Genomic DNA, 5,809 nt, shown 5'->3' on the forward strand with positions numbered 1-5,809 from the left:
TATATATATACACATATATATCGTATTAAGACACATTTGAATGAAAGACTATTTATTTGAATAAGGACTTTTTATTGTATAATAATAACTTCACCCTACTTTTTTTCGATGATAGGATTTATAAAGAATTTTTTTAATTTCTGTCTGATCATTAGACGGACATTCAACTTATCCTCAGATAATTAAGAATAACTCTTAAAGTTGCATTTCAAACAATTTTCCACAGTCATTATCTTTGATTCTGGGCACAAAGATAGAAGGGCGTTTCTTTGATCAAGACGTTTTGAATCTATTATGACCAAAGAAATGATCAAATATAGCAAGCTAATTTATTTATCTATATAATAATGAAATGCATTGTTATGATCAATAATTCGTTCAAAAAAAATTTTAGATTGTGTAGGGAGTAGTTTAACTATAACTGATAAAAGTAATTTTGAAAATAAGTGTCCAAAATTATTCTATGCGTTTTTATTAATTCAAATTAGCTTACGTAAAGTCATGCTGAAATTTAAAAAAATGTATAGATAAGATTTTAGAAATCAAAAAACAGTTACCAACAATCAATTTAACTTTGAGATTGGCTTTCATTTTTAACAACTGATTCATTTTTAATATTATTTGATTTTCTAATGCCATTAAGCATGCTATAAAAATAAGTTGTGATTAATCACGTAAACTATTACGTATTGTATTAAATAATGGCTCCAGTAGAACTATATTATTGTGTAAATATGCTGGTCTTTTAATAAAATATGTTAATTTAATATCTTGTAAATGTACTTCAACCTTATTAAGCTGGTAAATTTAAACATATTTTTATGGAATTTAATATATTTCACATTAAACAAAGCTTAGCTATAGTTCAAATTCCTCCAAGTTTCAGATTCGTGAAAATATTACAGAAATTTTTTCTGCCATCCATTACTTTTCCATGCCGGGTCTAAGAGGGTAAATTTTCCTGCTATGTATTACTTTAAAAAGTCGGGTCTAATGCTAAGAGGGAAAAGTCAGTGTTTATAAAATTGCGATAAATCTATTATGTAATATGATTCCAATTAATACTTGTATTTTACAAAGTTGAAACGATTTTTCCTGATGAATTTCATAACTGCCAGCACAAAAAGAATTTTTGTTTAATACTCATAATTTGAAAGGTTACAATACATTCGAGTCATAATGCACACAGCTGATAAGGCACTGAACAGTCATATTTAAGTATCGTGGTACTATTATCGATGACAGTTAAGGCACTGTCCAGCTTCAGATGAACGGATAGTAATGAATGAATGCCGTTGAAATTGTTTGAATTACTTATGAATCAGGTATTACATGAAATTTCGGTGTCTATTGCTCCATGAACCCCTTGGCTGACAAATGGCTGCGTTTTACAGAACATTCAACACAGTGAAAAATTATTAAGACTCTATTACTTTGCCATAATCAATTGTGAGCGTCACTTACTCAATTCTGGACAACCAAAATAAGTTGAATTTAGAGATAATTGAGTTTAGAAATGTGTCTCCTTGCTTTAAAGTTGCACGTTTTTCCAAGTGATACTTACCTGATATGACTATTAACGCTGTTTTTCGAAGCTCTGTCGCCGAGGAAAATAAAAGAGCAATAGTTTAAGTGCCTTACTCTTGAAGCAATAAGTTGATTTTAAACTATATCTTGTCGCGAATTAATCTTGTCACGTAACTTATTGTCTTACCGTGAAGAATTATCTGGGTCTTAGAACAGGCAAGTAACTTAAATATTTTAAAAGTTATTACATTTTTTTAAAAATCACCAATTTGGCGACATTTTTTCACCCATATGAAAATTATCAAAATCACTGCCTTACTCTCAGTTTTGCAATTTTTTATGAGCCCAGACGATGCAGCATTGGGGTAAGTTTTCAAATATTAAAAAATTAGACCACAAATGCTCTTTATTTTCACGAAACTCTGGCTTTTCTACAGATTAGGTTTTGCGCTATTTTCAAAATAAGCGTAGGCAAGGGCTAGCCTTAGTGGGCTAAACTTGTCCTAACAATCGTGAGTAAGAGTTGAAAACTCACAGCAGTTATGAAAATAGCATTTTATTTGCAAAATCAGTAACATTTCATATTACGCTGCAGACATCGAAAAACAGACTGAAGGGGTAATTTTGGCTGCACTATAGCCAAGGTAGCCAATTTTATTGACCTTGAATAAACTTTTTAAGCATATTGAATTAATTTTCTTATTCATTTGCTGAAACCATAAATTGGCAAAGAAATTTAACCATTTTTAATTTAAAAGTGTTCTTTAACTTTTATAAACACAAAGGTTCAATTTAAAGGGAAGCGGGGATTGATCTCTACATCGCAATAAGTTTTCTGCTGTATAAATTTTTTAAGTATTATACGGTCCAACTACCAATTATATGGTTCCGTTTTGAGTATCCTTTTTAAAATTTAAGGTATTTTTGATGTTCATTTGACGTTGTTTCGAGGTGTCAAGGTAGATTTAAAGTTTATTTGAAGTTGACTTAAAACAACCTTAAACTATCAACTTCTCAAGGTGTATGAATTTGTTTTATTGACACTTGAGGTTGTTGAAAATCTACTATAGAACAATTAGCTTAACGAGGTTATTTTTGCGGTGTACAGGCTATTTTGTTCTAGACTTCGAACAAATAAGTATATTTGAGGTGGGAATAATTTCACCCAATCTCAACTAAACGTTTTGCTGAGTCATATATGAGGATAATTTCATGAGGTATAAATGAGGTTGAAGTTGAGGATTATTAATGAGGTCATTTTTTTTGCAAAAAATAACCTCATTTTCTACCTCTGGTGTATTTTTTGTAACTGTCAACCTCAAAAAGATCTTACTTTTTTTGTAAGGGTCAAAACACATTCTATAGACTATGCAAACTTCTGAAGATTTTGTAACTAAATGCATCAAAAACTTTATTGCCTTTCTATTTTTCAAAATATTAGGTTCCTATTTTACTATAACGTATAAATGCATCGTTGTATTTTTATTTTTCAGAATAGTAGACTTCTGAAAGATAAGGATAAATGCGATCATTTTTTAAAAAATTATTATTAATAAGCTTTCTATGAAATACACGCAGTTTAAACTTCATTTATAAAAATGCTGAAACTGCCACTTTAAAACGCATTGTGGAAGTTCAGAAAATAATATCTAAAAATAAAACAAGCGTACCAATAGTCTTTGAGTTACAGCCTCCAGAAAAATGGAAAGATTTCAAAAGAGATATCTTTATCTCTTGATGCAACTTTTTATTTGAAAATTGTTCAAAAACTAACAAGGTTGAAAAGAAATTATAACAAAATTGTGAGTTCTTGAGACTTGTTTTCATCGTTATTATGTGGAAAATTTCTTTTATGCCAATCAATTCTTGTGGGAAAAAAGTTTTTTTTTACACTCATTAAATGCGTCCATGTAACTTCATTTTTTTCTTAAAAATTGGAAACTTCTAACCTCCTAAACTTGTGACAATCTTTTTATACAATAGATTTCAATCGGAATATGTTTAAAAAAATTGTAGCTAACATCTTGATTCGCTGGTGTTGTTTTTATTCTTTATTTAAATCTCGTATTTTTTCATTTTATCTTGCTTGTTTTACATAAAAAGATATAAAAAAAGGCAGTTTGGCTTCCATTTCAGAACTTCTCTCTATCATAGTTTACTATTTCTCATTGATAATTCTAAAATGTAACGCATTAAAAGTTATCACATATTTCAGCACCGTTCTTTAATGAAGTAAGCATAAGCATTCAAAAATAGCATTTAAAATTACTTAATTGAAACACTTTTTTGAAGCGGCATTATTAAGTAAACATCGTTAAAATTTAAAAACTGATTTAAATTTTCTTAATTTGTTTTTATACTTGTCATGCGTTTGGAACATAAATTATATTCAATTTGCAGTGAGTTTTCTTACTACCCCTATTCTTATTCCCCCGCGTGAGCAAAAAATAAATAAATAAACGAGCCATCATGAATGACTTTTGGTCTAATGATCGGATCTTCACATTCTGAAACTCAATCTAAAGGTCTAGTTTCTTAGGACAAGCGCCTTATCTTGGGCGTCAGCGGAAAATTGACGTAGAGCTGACGAAAAAAAAATATTTTTTTGTTAGCTCAGCGTGAGCAGTCAGTCCAACGCAGACATTATCTCTCATTGGGCATGCGTTAATAACGTAAACAAATATTTATTTCGAATTTGTATTGATTTTGTTATTGTCGACCAGTGTTTTAGAGAACAAATAATGACTTTGTCCAAGAAAAAACACATTATAGCTGAGTTAAATGAAGAGTGCTATGTTTAATGAAGAAGCTATGTTTAATGTCACAATCAAAGTCTTGGCTGATTTCAGCTGTTGGATGTTGTCCGCCTTTGCTTCTGTGGTTAACGTCACGCTGTAATCCAACTGCAGTTGAGTTGGACGGCAATTGTAGTTCAAGGCCTTAAATGCCTAAACCAGGCCTTAAAGGCCTGGTTTCTTAGGACAGGACGCCGTCAGCTGAAAATCAGCGCTGACCTCTAATTGGTCCATTTGTGAGTTTGATAGTATACGTCATCGAACGCTCATCTTGAACTACAATTACCATTGCAACTTATACTAAAATGATTNATTGTCAAATTAACGTCCGCCATTGATTGATTTCTCATGTGCTTCTCTCTCCAAACTCTCCTTCCAAAACTAAGGATGATAATGCGCATGCGCTGCACTGTGCCCCTGGAGACAAACTTCTCCGCCGTACACGAAGCGCTGGCATTGTGCCAAATTTTCTTACGACTTTCGCGAGTTTCCCATCTTTACACTTATACAATCTTTGCTTGAGCTAACAAACCAGTATTTTGTTGGCGTCAGCGGGGCGCTGACGTCCAGCTGACGCCCAGATAAGGCGCTTGTCCTAAGAACCTGACCTTTAACGGTTCTAGAGGAAGACGTCAAGTATTTAGTTGTGCAAACGATATTTATTACAAAGTCAGACATAAAGACGTTCTTGAAAAATCGAATTTCAAGTATAGGATTCTTTAACAATTTTATTTCTTGGGGACTATTTGGCCAAATTCGCTCAAATTTTGCATTTTGTCAAGAAAAATTACATTCTTTAAAATGATGCAAAGAATTGTTATTGTTAAATTAAATCACGACTATTGTTAAATAAAATCATACAAAATAATAAACAATTAACACAAATTATTTTTTTCGTGGCATTATAGTTAGATAAATAAATTCTAGAATTGTGAGAAAAATTTTTTCAATTCCCTTAAAAAGTTCGTTAAATAAAGCGAAATAAGCACAAAGTTAACATTAAGGGGTCCAAACTTTGGACCACCAACATTTTGGAAACCAGAAATTCGAATGCATCATAAAAAAAAGGTATGTTTATTCATAGAAAGTACGTTTTTGTGTCTGACTCCGTAACTTAAAATATCGTCTACTAATTATTCCCTCTAACCATTAAGATTGAGTCCTAGAATGTGAAAAACAAATTATTATATCAAAAGTTGTTTTTCTGATTTTTTTTTGTTTCTAGTTCTGTTTTTTTTTCTGTTTCTACAAAAAGTTTTGTTTCTGATTTTTTTTTCCGCTGATTTAAATGAGTACTATTTTTTTATTCACAACAATTACAGTTTTGTATTTACATATATTGACATGTCTGATCTTATCATTTAGGCAATTAATGTGTTGGATTCTGTTTTTTTACGTTATATACAATAAGATTAAAATTAAGTTGATATAATAAATAGTTTAAAAGTTATAAGAATTAGAATGATTTCCTGTGAACTGGTGCCCAT

The sequence above is a fragment of the Parasteatoda tepidariorum genome, chromosome 4 (genome assembly GCF_043381705.1).
Source record: "Parasteatoda tepidariorum isolate YZ-2023 chromosome 4, CAS_Ptep_4.0, whole genome shotgun sequence".
NCBI lineage: Eukaryota > Metazoa > Arthropoda > Arachnida > Araneae > Theridiidae > Parasteatoda > Parasteatoda tepidariorum.